The sequence below is a fragment of the Vidua macroura genome, chromosome 2 (genome assembly GCF_024509145.1).
Source record: "Vidua macroura isolate BioBank_ID:100142 chromosome 2, ASM2450914v1, whole genome shotgun sequence".
NCBI classification, from domain to species: Eukaryota; Metazoa; Chordata; class Aves; order Passeriformes; family Viduidae; genus Vidua; species Vidua macroura.
In genome coordinates, this window is record NC_071572.1 from 58969362 (window position 1) to 58987519 (window position 18158).

Below are 18158 nucleotides of genomic sequence, written 5' to 3' on the forward strand. Positions count from 1 at the left end.
AGTGGGAGGTAGGTAAAAGAGGCACCTACTGTTGCATTTGAAGCTTCAAACAACTGAGTGGTGCTGCAATCTTGAGCAAGGTTAAAGTCTACAGTAATTTAAACAGTGTCTGTGTCAGGGAGTTCACTTGAAAAACTCTGTCCAAGAATAAAAGCATTCAAGAGTACATTTTGCTTAAAAGTACAGGTTTTTATCTCAGCAACTAATGTCATTATTGATTGAAACAGTGTGCATAAATTTCAATTTTATTACATGTGACATAAAACAAACAAACAAAAAAACAAAAACAAAAACAACAAAAGACCAAACCTGTTATCAAACTTTTATGTTTTAAATAGTATTGAAAGATACCTTGTTTTTTTTTTTTCAGCTGCCATCTTGCAAAGCAACATATATCCAAAGCAGAAAGTTTCCACTGAAGGGAAAACCACATGAAAAAGTTCGGTATAGCTTCTGGAGCTTTTGCCTTGCACATGCCAAAAACATTCATCTGACACTTGAAAAAGAATTTAGTTCCTGATAACTACTGGATTATGGAGGAAAAAGGAGTGCCCAAAACCCACAAAAGTAGCAATATTTGAATTCAAACATCTGATAGTTTTACACTAGGTAAAAAAGATATATCAGTCACAATATTTAGGAAATATGATGCTCTGATGAGAGAGGCAACAGACCTATTTTATTGACTTAACGGTGGATGACAGTAGTGTTAAATCTGCACGCGATCATTTAAAAATTTAGTTAACATAATCCCAATATTTTCACAGTTAATATAACTTATTTTTCACACAGAACTTCCTCCTAAAAAAAAAAAACAACCCCAAACAAAAAAACCCTACACATCACTAATTTATTTTTTAAGGAATTTTGAAGGGTATTTTCCTTATATGCTTATGAAATAAGAATCGATATTCAGTCTACTTCTAGGAACATAATATAAAAATTCATATTCCCTTTTTTAATGACTTGTTTATTTTTTTGTTTTCATTTATGGATATGAAACTTAGTGTTTCTCTTCTAATTCTACATCTTCCACTGCATCCATGTCTTATCCTCTCTGTATTAAATTACTTGTTCCTTTCACCATTTTCCAGCCTAAATTCTTATTATTACAATGGGTTTATCCATGGGTTTTTCAATACATTTCTTCCTCCTTTTGATCGGAGGAACACGAAACTTTCTCTATTTCTCTCTATTGTTATCGAACAGATGGGCTACATCCATGAATTTCTATATTCCTAAAAGGTCATTATGCTGAAGGGTTTTCATGCTTTATTTGAATTCAGCCATACTATTGATCATACTCATAGGCAGATATTTATAAAGCACTAATTCTAAAACTTGAAATAAGAAAATAACTTATAGTTACATTTTAAAAAATCAACTATTTTATTCCAGTATTTTTCTTCAGTCTCAGATGATTTGAGATTACATTTGAGGAAGTTCCATTTCTTGTTATATTCTTAGACAATTTAATTTAATAGCTACATCTCTGCACCCTTGGTTTAGCTAAATTACACCTTAAGCCTAGAATGAAATTTGAAGGCTTAAATATGTGAATTCTAAAACACACAAGAAAAAAAAATAAAAAAATGAAAGGTGTGAGGAAAATTAAGAAGCTTGTCATTCTTCTTCTTCCTCCTTTTAAAGGTAGCAACTTTTTAAAGTTAATGGTAGTTCTCAGCTGAATAAAATCAAGTTGCCAATCATAGAAACAAAATAGTTTAAGGGCTTTCTTTATAGAATCTAACATTATTCTTGAAACTCTCCAATGATCCTTGTTAACTTGTTTTACTTTTAAGATACTTTTCCTCTTTTTATTTTCATTAGATTTAGCTCTGAGTTTGAACCTCATCTTAGCAAAGCAAAATTTCAGAATAACACTGGAATTCAAAAGGATACAGAGATTTTGGTGTGGTGTTTTGGTGTAATATTTTATATTACAAGTTCTTATTTTGGTGGTTTTTTACCTATACTGGTATTTCCCTGAGTCAAAGGCAGAATGTCAGTTATTCAGAGTGATCATCTGAACTGACATGTCAAAATATATTTTAATGAAAAATCACTTAACATAAAAACAGTGGCAGATTTAAAATCAGACCCCCATCATTATCCTTCCTGCTACCCATGTCTCCAAGTGTTTTTACAATTAATTTTAAACCATTGAATGATTTAAGTTCTTTTTTCACTAAAACTTCAGATGCCAGAAAAGCTTTCTATCTACATCTATAAGCTGTCCCAAATTTATTTTCTTTGTTCATATGCAGTCTCACACTTTATAGGTTAAATCTGTAACTAGTGCTATATCCAGCAGAGAAGGCAGGAACAGGAAGAGTTTGATTTCCCCCCACCTGCAATTCTTTCCTCATCTTCTTAGCCTCATGTTTTGATAAACTGCAGAATTCAGACAAAAGGGCTGTTAAATATCTGCTTCATATTAGTAATTTTGATTTTGTTCTTTTTTTTCTCAAATTTCCATTGTATTTTTTCTTTTAACATATCTCTGAAGTATCTCCTTCTTCTAAGGATTATGGCAAACACTAATCCAACTTGGGTATTGAAAATGACCTAATATATCAGTTCGGAATGGTTCCAGCTGAAGAATATCTCATTCTTCTAGTCTCTATATCTTTATTTTCAGAATGCTATCTGTCACAAAAGAGGCCTTTGATCCACCAGTTAGAGCTGCATTTTTTTGTTTTGCAATCTGATTTTTGCAGATAATTTTATCATTTATTCTGTTATTTGTCATTTTTCCCATGTAGTATACCACAGCTGGTGATATATAAAAAACACCTAGCTATCCTCTCAGTGTCAGAGTTGTGTACTTGTAGCTGGTAAGATTTAATGGAAATTAGTTTTGTCATAAAGAATCCAAATGTTTTCAAAGTGAAGGAACTTTTCAGAGGCTTAATAACAAACAAAGCAATCCCACTAAAAAAGACAAACCGCAAATTGCCTGATTTTTTTCATAGAATCACAGTAAGAATCACAGAGTGGTTTGGTTTGGAAGGGACCTTATTGGTCCCTATCCCACCTGCCAGGGATAGGGACATCTTTCAAAAGATCAGGTTTCTCAAAGCCCCATTCAACTTGGCCTTGAACATCTCCAGAGGTGGGGCATCCACAACTTCTCTGGGCAACATGTTCCACCACCTCACAACTCTCATCATAAAAATGTCTTCCCTATGTCCAATATAAATAATATTAAAGCCACTGAAAAAGAGGTATTCTGCCATCTCATTTTCATGTGACCACAAAATCTTATGTCATAAACTTGAATATTCAGTTTGCATCTATGCTCACCTTCATGCATATAAATTTTTGTGTCATATAATCAGTTAAGCAGGAAAGCAGATATCTCAATCTCACCACCAAGATTTTGCTTTAGGTGGTAGTCATTCGCCAGATTTGCTACTGCTTAACTGATTTAGATGAGTAATTTTCAGGCAACATCACCTCTCTAGCAATTCACTACTTTCATATATGGTCTCATACAATTCCTCTAGGTAGAGTTAACTTGGATGTATAAAGCCTTAGGATGCTTCTGCAGAACCTCAAATTTAGGTGTATTCATCACATGCATTATCTCTTTTATTCTTGAGGTAACATTACATTATTATTATTATTATTACTCACATGTACATTACAAGAATAAATTGAGTGGAGAGGAGGTGGCTATTTTTGATTCGGTCTTTTTCTTGTCTTATTTCACAAGGCAGCTGCTGACTCTTTACAGATACCACACTTCCTGTTTGAATCACCTGAAGATCCCATCCCAGTAATGGCTAGAACCCACAGGTTTCAGATAGACATGGAGAGACGTCGATATTTTTGGATAGAAAGTTTTTCATATCTAGATAACTGCAGGACAGTTTGTCCGTGAGGATGGTTTGTCCATTGATGATGAAAGATTTAAGCCCTAATTCACCTTTTATTTGTTTAGTTCTTTACTGACATTGGTGTCTGCAAAGCTGTTTCTCCCGTATATTCTCATTCCTCTCTCTATGAGCTGTTGAAAGAGAGTTTTTTACCCTTTCTAAAATATTTTGTTACAGAGGCACTGAGTGACTCAGCTTTGGCCAGTGGAAGGTTCATCTAAGAGCTAGCTGGAGCTGGCTTTCTCCGAGATAGGGGCAGCTTCTGTTCTCTTCTCATAGGTGCCACCTCTGCAGGACCTCCACTACTAAAACTTTGACATGAAAATACCATATTCACCTACCTATGTGCCAATAAACTTCACCTCTGCCCCTGGGAAGGTGACGGAGCAAATCTTCTAAAAGCTATTTTCTGGCACCTGAAAAAGAGTAAGGTGATTGCAAACTGTCACCATAGATTTGCCAATAAAAAATTGTGCTTCAGTAACAACTTAGTCTTTTATGATGAGACTTACAGTGACATGGATAAGCGTGGGCTGGCAATCAGAATTCAGAAGCAGTAATCAGCAGGTACAAAGTCCAGCTGCAGGTCAGTTAACAGTGTTTTCCTTTGAGTATCAATAATGGGGCCAAACTTTTTATTAATGTTGTGTGGGACAAGATGAGTGTATTCCAGGGAGGAAACACCAAGTTTTGTAGAGTAGTCAATATGGGAGGGCATGAATGTTACTCAGAGGGACCTGAACAGGCTAGAAAATGGACTTATAGAAACCTTGTAGAATTTAATAAAGACAGACATTAAATCATGCATTTGGGATGTACTAACCATATGCAATGGTACAGTAAGTGGATGTCATGTTTTCAGTCAGGACAATTACAATATCTTTGACAAATGCAATTTTTTACACTCTGATGAAGTCAAAGAAGCTGTTAGAAAATAAAAAATGCAAATATAATGAAAAAATCTGAGAAATACTAAATCATTACTCATAGAGGGAAAATATGGGAAGTCATTCCCTAAAGTATTTTATTTACTTAGTTTTTGAGGTTAAATGGTGAGGCATTCAATTAAATCAATTAAAAGAAAAAAAAGTGTTTTTCTTTTTTATTGTTTCTAAGCAGTAAGAAAACATCCTAAATTATCTCATTCATAAAGATGTTAAATCACCTGTCCAATTAGTTATAGAGCAAATATCTAGACAGAAGAACATCATCATGGGTTTGGCCAGGGATAATGTTATTTAGCTGTGCATTTCATACATGGTTACTGATGCTGCTTTATTCTTTCCCTTGAGTATCAAGAGTGATTAACAAAGAAGGCAGGATGCAGGTCTCATTATTGATTACATTGTCTCCAACTCTGCACAGTTTTCTTTTCCCCAGTTTATAATAGCAATAATTACCTTATTAAAGAATTTAAGAAGGATTAATGTAATTGAATGGCTAGGCTTGTGTCATGGTTTGACACTGGCACAATGACAGCGCCCCCATGAAAATGCACCTTCCCTAAATAAATGCTGTGAGATGTTATCAGGAACAGAGCAGAGCAGGCCCAAGCTTAATAACAAAGGAAAAAAATTATTAAACTACTACTACTATAAAAGACACACACACTAAATCCTGGATGAAGACCCTCTAAAACACCCCTCCTTCTCCCAATTTCCAAAACAACCACCATGAAACATCACCCGGGATTCCTGATCAAGTTGCCACCCTTCAGATAATCAACACTCAGTCCATCAAGGGAGAGAGGAGTCTCTCTTGCACCATAGACCCCCCCAGGAAACACAGCTGCCACCTCCTGTGTTTCCATGTCACACATGGCAACCCCGCCCAGAGAAAATCTGCTGGTGTGACACTGTCCTTTCCATGTCACAGTGCTCTCACCACCGTGCATGGACAGACTGCCCATAGGGCTCCTTTAAGGATGCTTTGCCAAGGACCAAAAGAGACAACAGTTCAGCTTCTCATTTTGGGACTACAGTCCCCCCCATTTTCTCCTGGGGCTGAGGGTCCAGGAACAGAGGTCATCTTTTTCCTGAAGACAAAGGGCATCACCATTCCCTCCTCAGCTTTTCTCTGTTCTTGCCATGCCTGTGCTGGTAGTCACTGAAGCAGGTCTCCTTGGGTCACCACTGCATCCCCCTAAAATGCAGCCTCTATTGCAGAAGAATTTGGTTCAATCTATGGCTAACAAGAAAAGTCCAGCCAAAAGCTACTCCATCATCTCTTCCCACCTAAACATTTCTTCTTCTAACATCTCAGGTCCCAGACTGTCTCTCTTCCACTATAAATTGAAGAGGAGAAATATTTTACAAAGCCTTCATTTCCTGGAAAGGTTTAAAAGTTCAGACTCCCCAGACGGCTGAAATCTCTGCCCAGAACTCTCAATTCCCACACTGGGCATCATCCCCCCCTCCCCTCCCCCCGTTCCCCCCTCCTTCACCTCTGCCGGCAAATTTCCAGGTGCCGTCAGGCTCTCTGTCTCTTTCCCTCTGGGGGGCGGGGGGGGGGACGGGGAGCAAAGGCATCTCTGTTTCTCTCCACCCTTCCGTCCACAGGAGCTGGCTCAGTTCCAGAATTTCAGCTCCCTGGGCCTACCTGGATCAGAACGCATGGCTTCCCCTCCCCCGCCCAGCCCATGGCTGGGCAGGGGAGAGTCTGCACTCTCTGACAACCGGAACCAAAGAGGCGGCTCCCCTGGGAGTTCTTGCTTTTAACCCCCTGTGTTCTTAGAGGTGTGTCCATACTTTCAGTGGTCACTCCAGGTGCCAATATCCAAATCTGACCACTGATTGGTTTGACCCAACTTCCTGAAAAAATTCACTTCCATGTCAAACCACAACAGCTTGATAAGCCTTTTCAACTAAGACTTTGGTTGCCAACTCATCTCCAAGAAATGCTCTAACTTCCTTTTTGTGAATATTTCGGTTCATCTTTTATATTGGTTAAAAAGTGGCCTTACAACTTCTGCCAGTACCTTCATTTAAAAGGGACAAAAAAAAAAGACAGAGACTGATCTCAAACACATTTCACTACTAGACCTTGCTTCCTTATTATTCACAAAAATGCTATTTCCCAAGGCAACATGTATAATTTACCATGAGGAAATGATAACATTTTCCTTCCACTACTTAAATAAGTAATTTTCTGTTTAAATGGAACTGAAAGCAACATCAGACTAATAGTATTGAAAGAAAAAAGAATTGCCGCATTTTCTGGAAAATAAGGGATCATTCACACAGAATCCAGGTCAAGCATTCAAAGAGGAAGCAAGGGGAAGATGGATATATTTCCTTAAGGATATTATTGATAGGAATCAGTGCTGAGTAAGAGAAGGTTCCCCAAGGATGAAATTCTAGAAGAACATGTCTTGCTACTACTCTGCTTTAAACCTGCAGGTAATTGTTCTATAAATACATATAGAATCAAAGAATATCCTAATTTAGAAGGGAGCCACAAGGGTGGCCCTGCATGGGGCAGCCCCAAGAATCACACCATATGCCTGAGAGAGCTGTCTAAATGTATCTTGAACTCTGTCAGGCTTGGTGCTCTGACCAATTTTACTGCATACTCTTCTTTTTTTTTTTTTTTTTTTTTTGCCTTAGCTACAAAAGTCCCCTGCTCAGCCAAGCCAGCCTTCTCCCTCAACTGCTTGACTTCTGGTGTTTTGGAATTGCCTATTCCTGTGTCCTTTGGAGGTGGTGCTTAAAATGACTAGCACTGATGGATGCCAGAACCTTCAAAAGCACATTCCTAGGGGTCTTTACTCACTAGTTCCCTGAGCAGCCCAAAGTCTGCTTTCTTCATATCCAGGCTTGACGTTTTTCTGGCACTTTTACCCCTGTCAACAGAGATTTTAAATTAATTTGCTTCATAGTCACTCAGTTCAAGACAGCCAGGAAACACCTCTTCACTCATGAGACCCCCACTGTTTAGAAGCAACAAATCAAGGAGGCTATTTTCCCTTGTCAGCTCCCTGTACAAAGTTTTCATACAAGTGTTTTAGGAATCTTCTGGACTGTGTTAACAGCTGTTAACATTCAGCAAGCTGTAGACCCCCATAAGGACAAGGGCAGTTGATTTTGATGTGTCTCTTAGTCCTTCAAAGACTAACTCACTGACATAATTTTCCTGGCTCAGTTATCTATAGTAGACTCCAGTATATATAGGGCTCCTGTATATATAGAATTTGTGATTTCATGGAAAAATATATCTTCAGCCTCAGATTTAGGTTATTTATTTTTAACAGAGCATGTATTTTTGTTCTTTTTATACATAAAACCTCAGATCTCAGAAAAAAAATATAGAAACAATGCATGTGAATACATTCCATTATGAATATCAATAAGTTTTGGATTATTCTAGTTTATTAATCATTAAAACAGTATAATGTTTTTCAACTAATACATTTGGATTAGAAAATAAGAAAGGACAGAAACACTTATTCTATTTAATTCCAGGGGCAGATAAGAAAGCAATACGGTTCTGTAGTTGCCTCCAAATAGAACTGCAATATTTACTCATCCAAAACAAATAAAGATTGGATATAACATAATTACTGTCTTGTATGACTGCTATATGTTGTAAGGGGTCTGAGTATTAGCTGCAAACAGTAAATATAGACTAAATTTCAAAAAGGAAAAAAATTCTTGGAAGGATATACACATTGTTCTCTGCTTGTTCTGTTTGTTAGTTGGCCACACACATTGCTGAAATAGGAAATTCTGAGTTGTAGACTGAACCCTCTGAAGAGTGCAGTGGCTTCCACCATGCTTTCTTTTCTATGGAATGTAGGGCAGGGTAGAAAGGATTGTCCTGTGCCCAGACCTCATTCATTACACAATCAAGAGTCAGTAAACCAAAAAGTGAAACAGACAAGTAAAAAAAATGTCCATCCAGTAAGAAGGTGGAGCTGAACACTTGAAATGAAAGGAAAGAGAAAGAAACATGAAAATTAAATAGAAGTGATCTTTAAAATAAATAAATAAGTAAGTAATAAAAGTATAAAAGTAATTTAAAATACGAAAGCTCATAAAAGCAGGCTATCATTTTTTGAACTCTTTGACACGACCTTCCTAAATTTTGCAATTTTTCTAGGTCTGCTTAGCTTTTTGCATTCATAAATTACTTTGAACTTAGATATTGGCTAAGTAGTGGTGTTTAGTAACTTTAAAACCCCACACAGAAAGTCTTGTCAGAGATCTTCCTCAGGATGGTTATCGAGTTGTAAAAACTGTGGCATTATTTCATTAAATTTGCTGCTTGACACAGGTAGTATATCCTGCCTCAGAAATTCATTGTTGGCTCACTTATCTCATGTTATATGTTAATAGTTTTAAAACACCAGCTGAACCAATGAAAAATAGTTCATAAACAATGGTGTGTGTATGAGGAAAGACACGAGAAAAAGTACTAAGTTATCTTGAATGCTTCAATATAACCATGTTCACCTCCCTGTTCTGGCTCTTTCTTCCAGAGCTTCCTAGGAACAGCTGCAGCCTGAAGTGAAAGGGCATCACAGGTGGCCCTTCCTGCTGTGTCAAGTCAGAGCAAGAGGCGACCACAACTCCATTCCATCAATTGATGAGTAAAAATATGTAAGTAGAGCTCCCCACAAGATAGGTACATTCTTCCCTGCTGTTTTGGGTGGGTTTTTTTTAATGGGATTTGCTCTTATTATAGATTTTGGCATGTGACTTTTGGGAACCAGAGCTAAGAAAGATAATGGGGAGTTAGGTGAAAGACAGATAATACTTCATTATCTCCTCTAGGAATACCTGCAACTGGGTGTTTGGTCTATTTGTATTAATCGTAACTTACAATGTCATGTTGTCTTTGAGCTCCAATAACTTACATTTTACTTTGAGGTGTTTGTTCACTTGACTAAATATGGAGTTACATTGCTATATTTTATCCCTTTGCAAATTAATTATACTTCTGGTAATAAGGTGAAAACTTAAACACTAACATGATTGTTAATGCAAGAAATGTTTTTTCACAGGTAGATATTTTTTTATTGAAGAAAAGTCAGATAAATATGGATAAGTTCCTTGGTACACAAAATTCCCAAAGATATGATTCATAGAAAAAAGGAGAAATTAATTTGTCTAAGCATATGCATTAAGACTGTCTGCACCTGAGCTAATCATTTCAGGCTCCCTAGAAGTCAAAGAAGAGAAATAGGCACTTCTAGGTCACAATTCTTCTTATCCTAAAATAGTCATCTGAATTAGGTCAGATGAACTGCGCCCTGAGAGTGCCTATTATTCTCTACCAACTATAAAGAGAGCCCTGTCTTACTAATTTAGATTCAATGTAGATGTTTAAAGAAGATGAGATGAGTCCCATTCAGGGAATCCAGAACGAGTATTCAGAGACCAATAGCAAGTGATAATTCTTGTTTTCCAGATCTATATAGGATTCCAGATAATAACATACATCTAAACACTGATTTTAGGTTCCTAAGTAATTTAGGTATTTCAGAATATTTAATCTTATTTCATGCCTTATTTTCTTTTGGCTTAGAGAAACTACTATCAACTTTTTATTACTGTATTTCAGTCTAATGATCCATGACTCATATTCTCTATCATTAAGAAAGATGAAAGCCTTCTTCAACCTTAACAGACTTTTATGAACAAAAACTTAACAAAGCAAAGAAATTCACCTTTTCATCTATTAGAAAAGTCCTGTACTACTACCAATAGTTTGGGAAATATAACAATAAGGACAGATCTGCTACTAGGCTCACTAGTATAGCTTGATTTCAGTAGGAATGCTATGAACATTTTGTCAAATTAATATCCGAGTTTCAAATCAAGCCAAAATGACTTGGATTTTCTCTTCCAAATTTATGTGGAGAAATAATGAAGTCCAATATATTTCTCCTCCATAACTGTGACTCTGTTTCAGCAGTGAAAATACTGCCTTATTTAAGGAGTTTTTGGTTCAAATGAGAGAACAAAACAGTAGAAAACATAAAAGGATTTTTAATGAAAAATATTTTGAACCTGATATACCAATATCTTAACTACAGGGCACCATTCAGACCATTATCCACTTAAAGTATATATGGATAGTTTATAATGCCTCTAATCAGTAAATAAGTAAATTTTACAGTGTCATTGAAAATTTTCTGATCTAAAAGGTTATTTTTGAGTTTCTATTTATCATAGCAAAGAAAACACTCCACTGCATTTTATCACTGTCAATGTGGGTATATTATGTTCATCTTAAAATCTAAATGAAAAAGAAACCTAACTCATGAATTTTATCATTTTTCAAGTTATTTGTTGGAAAGGAACTGAAATAGTAGTTTTAGATAACATTTTTTCCCAGTCTCTGGTATCCTAAATAAGAGAAAAAGAGGATAATATGAAGAGGATAATAGAAGAAATATTAATCAGATTTATAGCTCATTGAATTATCAGGATGCCTTCAACTGACTTTGGGCTTTTGATCAGATTCTAAAGTAAAGAAATACATTGAATTACTTCGAGTGCTTGGAGTTTGCTAAAAAAAGGGATTTGAAAAAAAAAGAAGGAATGCTGTAGCTTTTGAGATTTCTTCTAGTTCTGTCATTCTACATGACAATACTTCAAGCAAGATATATCTAAGCAGAAAGTAATAATGAGATTAATGTTACTTAACTTCTATCATCTTAAAATCTTGCTACCATTAAAAATCATTCCAAGTGCTTGAAATAATTCAGGGATGTATTCTGTCCCATGATGCTGGTGTTTTAATGAAGCTGGGGTATGTAATTCATACCATGACACCTTGTCTGTGCATATTCTGTACTCAATGCTGCTGAGGCCACACACATGTCCAGTTCTGAGCTCCTTAGTCCAAGAGAAGCATGGATATACTGGAGAAAGGAAAGAAATGGGCTGCAAAAAACATGAAGGGACTGGAGCACCTGACATATGAAGAAAGGTTGAGAGAAGCTGTGACTCTCTAATCTGAAGAAAAGAAGACTCGAGGGTAATCTTATCAAAGTGCGTAAGTGCTTGAAGGCATGGTGTGAAGATAGAGGCAGGAACTCTTCAGTGATGCCCAATGACAGGATCTGAGGCAATAGAATCTCACTGAAATACAGGAAGTTCCACCTGAACATCAGGAAACACCTTTCACTGTGAAAAAATATCTGAGGTCAGGGTGGCTGAGCACAGATTGCCCAGGAGGCTGTGGACATGTTCCAAAGCCCATCTGGACATTGCTCTGGGCAGCCTGATCTAGATGGCCCTGCTTGATCAGGGTGGCTGGACCTGACAACCTCCAGTGGTCCCTTCCAACTTCAGCCATCCCATCATACTGATATCAAAACCAATGCATTGTAACAATATGCTGAACCAATATAATGTGACTCAAAATTCATCAGGAAAGCTAGTTTATTTGTACTGCTCTAATAATACAGCACTGTGGTCTCTCATTCTGTAAATAGTATGCTAGGAGCTATCTGAGTATATCAGCACAGCAAAATGCTTTTTTAAAATTATTTTTTAAATCAAACATAGATCATCAGGACCACAGATTTATATCTAAGTATTTTAATATGACACAACACACCCATAGAGAAAATTACAGAATGAAATTGGATACTGTTAGCTAGACAGCAGATTGTTACTTTTAGGTGTTATTAAAAGAAGTGAATAAGCAGTTGGCAGAGTTATCAGATCATCTGTCTGCATGTCTGTTTCTCCTTCTCTCCTTCTGTTTCACTAAAGTGTCTGTACAGTCTAGCATAGCAGTCACTGGAAATTGTGCTGTTTGTCCAATAAAAATATTTTTAAATTGTAATGAAATTTTTTATTCCCTATTTGACTTAGTCTCAAATGTCCATCCTATTTTTATACCTGAAAAAATAGATTGAAATTTAATCCCAACAGTGTATTAAACTTTGAAAAATTTCTACTCTAAAAGAAGAAGTAGACATCTGTGGGTTACTGAAAGATTTCATATAAGTTCTTGAAGGTATGTAAGTGGAATTCCAAACTGGATTTAGGACATGTTTGTGGAATGCATACTTTCCATAATTTTACTTGTGCTCAGCCAACAACACAAATCAGAAATGCTAAACTGTCAAAGACTCTCCCATCTAAGGCACCTCTCCAGATCAGTCTAAATCTATGTCCATGAGGAAGCACAGTGCATAGAAGACAAGGCTGGATTAGAAAACAGATTGAGACACAAATTTGATTAACACATCTAAGACTTAAATTTTAGGGGGTTGATCTTATTCCTCCTAAAACACTCCCATTGCTACAGTTTTAGTCTAAGAAAGTTTACCTTCTAAATAATCAAGATCATGATGATCTGTCTTTAATATTTCAGTCTTGTATTTAGTATCGGTCATCATTTGGAAGTGGGTTACAGTTTCAGAAATTTGAGGTTTCAGTTGCCAGATCCTTAATTTGTAAGATGATTTTGTATTACTAGCAGGAACCTAGGGGAAAAAAATTAAATCATTGACTGATCGTAACCTTAAAATATAGAACAATATTTTTTTTTCTTTTTTTTACAAATAAATTTTAGAGAATAATTCCATAGATATTAAAGCACGAGAGGTTATCTTTATTTTTATTTTGCTTTACTTTATTCCTTACTCTTCTATTGCTCCCCCACTGTTAAAACAAAAAGTATGTAATCTGTTTGAAAGGTAGCAAGAATTTCTAGCACACTTAAGCAAACTGCTTGGGGGAGAAGTACCAAGGCTGCCAAATAATTTGAACAAAAATAAGCTACCAGCTAGTGGGGAGGGTAGGAAATATGAAAATTCTTCAAAGGAAGGAGAGAATGAATCTCCATATTTTGAACAAGATGAATAAATCATATATTCACATCTTCAGAGTACCCTGTTAAAAGGCTATTGAAAATTTCTCTTTCTTTTAAACCTGTCCAACTCATCTCCACAGGATATAATTTAATCCTAGTATATACACATATTTTGTGCATTCCCATCTGTGTGGGCTGGAATATCACACTATGCATTCTGAAACAGAAATGTGCTTTCTTTTCTTTCCACAATCACATCGCTTATGTTACTGACAGTGATAAGAATGTACCTCAGTCATTGAATATTTAAGTTCTTCAAAATCTATGGAATAATGAAGACAGTATGTCCATCCAAGCAAACAATTGCTTCATGGGGAGCCTGTGCATCTCAAATTAGTTAATTTCTGGACTTTAAATTGGCCCCTATTCCTGTTGTTTAAAGCCAGCAAAGAATAGCACTGGCAGGAAAGCTGTCTGCCAGAAAAGGGCATTTTCAATGTCACACAGCATGAACATCTTCTTGTCAAGACCCATTACAAGAAAAAAGTAAGTGGCATTTCAATGGAAATGTAAGGAGGGGTGTGGGGATGAAGGGATGAGGTTGCTGTTTGGGGTTTTTTTGTTTGTTTGTTTTTTTTTCAATATTATTTGTAACCATCTGGATATGAAGTACCTACTACCTACTCTGAGAATATCTCTCTGAGGGGCATCTCTCTGTGACAAAAAGGCAGAGGTATGTTTAGAATAAGGAAATCTAAGTATTATATTTTTTACTTTCTTTCACTTCTTTTAAATTTTATTTTAAATTACTCCTTTAAAATTTGATGCAGATATTTCACTTGCATTGCATTACTTTAACTTAAACATATTCTGTGATGTGACATAATTTGATGTGACTTGACCAAACCAGATGAAAATGTCTTGTTATATCAGTTATTCAAAGAGAAAAAACGGTCTGTATTTTAATTTGCTTTCAAAGCTATTCAAAAATTATTTATGAAAAGTTAAATAGGTCCTGTTATATGTCAATTTCTTATAGTCCTGTGACAGACAAAGTAGCAAATCTACTCTAAGGTTCAGATGAAGACATTTAAAACAATCAAAATCACTGACATTATTTATAAACTTTGAATTTCCACTTAGCTCATAAGCATTCTATAGGATATTGCATTATTTCTACTTGTTCAACTATTTTCTAAGTTAATAATCAGTGCCCATTTTAAGAAGCCTTATTAACTGACAAAATCTTTGCAAATACAAATTCCCAGTTGGAGTTCTTGTGGCAATATCAACTCCTATAAATGTAAAGATCTTTGCCCATATTTTTCTGCCCATATTATATAAGTGTAGAGTTAGGATTTAAATCTTTCTTCTAGCTCTGGAAAACTCTGTTGTGAGTCTGCTGTTAGAGTTTTTGCTTATAGATGTTCTTAGCAAGTAGGAAGGTGTTTTACAAATTCCTACAAGCCATGTACTTTTCTGTCTAACATTTTAAATCATCCATCAGTACTATTTGAGAAGAAAAATGCTGAAAAAATGAGGAAAGGAATCAGTAGCTGGCTCCTTACTGGCAACTAGCCAGTTGACATAGTATTGCTTCCTGGTCTTTTAATATGTGGGTCCTTGAGCATCAAAAAAATTGTAGTTTCTATCCTTGTGGCTATCCAGAGACCAGGACTGCAGTTGCTAGTATTTCTTCAGACAGCTTGATGGAAACAAAGGGTTTTTACAAGGCATGCCGGTAATAAATAGTGACTTATAAATGCCCAGTTATTCCATCTACTGCCCAGATATGGACATGGTCCTTTGGCTACTCACTTTGAAAAGTAATTTGGAAGACACATCTTAGTGCTGTGTATCCGCAGACCCACATCTGTCTACATGGATAGGTAAAAACAGATAACTCTCTGATAAAGGCATGCCATTCAGCTCTAGTATGGGAGATTTACATCTCTGTAGTGAAATTATTTGGATTTCCTTGGTATTCATATATTCTGAATTTGCAGCCATTAACTACAGCACGGCACAGATCTTTGAATCAAGAGGTGCTGATTCACATTCTTCAGGTTATGTACAAGCAGAGGAATTCATGTTTGTCTTCACCCATCCATGCAGATCTGTTTTCCAAAGACCATAGTACAGCAGGGAATATGGCCTTTATAGTGCATGGAGAAGTTTATAAAACATGAGGATACAGGGGGAAAAGTCAACACCCAGGGGATTCCAGAAATTCTTTGTATATCGCAAAGCAGTGCTCTGAGAGTCCCCAGGTTGGAAAGTCATGAATAGCTGATTACCCAGCTGGAAGTTTTCCAGAGTATATATCCAAAGGGCTGTTACTGAGTTATGTGGACTGGAAGATGCAGTCTGGATGTCTGGATTCCGTGTTCCTGATTGCTTTACTGTGATGAAGTGTCATCATGTAGCCTCATAATACAGTATTGCCAGTGTTAGTAACAGGCCATAAACTTTGTCCTGAGTCTACCCAAGCTCAGGGAAAAGGCTTGTCAAGTCTGTTCTGAGTATGTTTCTCTTGACCTGTCTCCAGGCCTTACTTGATTTCACTGTGGAAGCATCTTTCTAACTATGGATTATCCACATATTATCTGGTTTACTGTTGTTTATATTTCTGTGGTACTATAGTTTGATATATAGGTAACAAGAGTTTTTTCCAGGTAGAAGGAGGTATTTCTGCCTGGAAGGACAGTAGAGGTTTGCAGAATCAGAGGCACAGGATGCAGCACAGACAGTGCAACTGTGTGGTGATAAGGAATAGGTCACAAGATGGTGAGATCGTGTAGAAAAAGCTCATCTGGGCCCACAAAGGAGGGCAGAGACAACAGAGGATGGGTGAGCTAAAATTCTGGTCAAGTTCCTCTGAGGCCCACCACAGGAGTCATCACCGTGTTAAAGGCCTACATCCACAGGATCAGAGGATCACAGGGACACAGGGAGGCAGGAATCCAAATTACACACTGCTGAAGAACACTCTGCCCAGGCTCATCCCACTCAGCCTCACTACTGCTGGAGGTGGGGATCTGGAGCTGGGGGAATCAGCTCCAACAGCCTTACCTCTTTTGAGCTGCCAAATCTAACTGAGTTTCCCCTAGTACTGGAGACCCCACATGTATAACCAGCTCAGTAATGATAACTTAAAAAGTAACACAGGTCTAGAGCTGGACACACTGGTTTTAGGGGTAACAAAAGACACAAAGAAACATTATCTGACATATGTAAAAAGCACCACACAAAGTAAACTGGGATGTAGTCTGGATTTTCAGATCACTGAAGAAAAGAAAGTTGCAAAAGGCCCTACATGTGGAAAAAGAATACAAAAATGAATTGTGGAAGAGAAAATCATCAGCATAAGCACCACGTTCCTTCCAATAAAGGGACTTCAGATGTTGGCAACTTGTTGTGATAACTCCCTCACCACCATGAATACCATGGTGAAACCACCGACCACAAAGTCAGTGTGTTTGCTTGAATTCAGAGAGTGGTTGAAAAAAAAAAATTGGTTAAAGTGTTTCTGGTTGAAGAAGGCGTTTGAACATATCCAAGGAGGGAGCCTCCATGACAATCTGTGTCAATGCTCAGTCAACCTGATCTTACTTTTTTTCACAGTGAAAAATGTTTCCAGATGTTCAGATGGAACTTCCTGTATTACAGTGAGAGTCCATTGTCTCTGATTCTCTCAGTGGGCATCACTGAAAGCTGTGTTGCCCTTCCACCTAATGGTAGACTTTACCTATCTTAGATTATCATGAAGGCCCACCTCTGCAGCCCACACCTCAAAGACCTTGCCACCTAAAGGTAATATAAGTATTTGTGTGATTGAGGATTTGTGGCTTTTTGTTGATGCCAACAGAATTTGACTTATTAGTTAAAGCAGTAATTTACAAACCCCAAAAGAGGATATGCTAAAGGCACACACATTCAAAAAATAATCTCTTGAGTAGAAAGAATATGATATTTTTTTATTTTACTATGTTTAATTATCACAAGAGTGGTATGATTATAAGTAGGTACCAAATCACACTCCTTTTGTCCCTGAGAAGTTGTGATTCCATTGGGCTCCATGTAGACACAGGACTATAAACTTTGGACTTACATGGGTTTCAATCTGAAAATTTGATGATCTAGAATGAAGTATGTCAACTCTTAAAAGCTCATATGTGAAACTCAGTGGCATAGCAAGCTCTCTGATACCACTGGATTAATAATTTGATCATTAGAAATTAGTGGTTAACTGTCCAAGAGATCTTTCCATGACAAAAAAGATATTAACAATTATATCAAAGACACAACAAAAATCACCCATGTTAACTGTATGTAGAAGGGAAATAGTAATTTGAATGAAGGTGTCTAAAATACTTTAATAATGCTTTTTTCTGATAGTAGAAACTCAGATGTGTTAAAACTTGAGAGACAGGTGTGCAAAGTGCCTTTATTAATCCTAATGGTGGGAAACTCTGGTAACTGCTGACCCATGGAGAGCATTAA

General features: G+C 36.7%; 1 long non-coding RNA gene across 1 annotated transcript; it reads right to left on the bottom strand.

The window, feature by feature from the left end:
• Positions 1–370: 370 nt before the first annotated feature.
• On the bottom strand, positions 371–15999 carry LOC128821065 (uncharacterized). Its single transcript, XR_008441014.1, has 5 exons — positions 15953–15999; positions 13170–13326; positions 7653–7722; positions 4223–4297; positions 371–415 (listed from the first exon to the last, which is right to left on the bottom strand). It is a non-coding gene; the product is annotated as an uncharacterized LOC128821065 (long non-coding RNA).
• Between the last annotated feature and the right edge of the window lie 2159 nt (positions 16000–18158).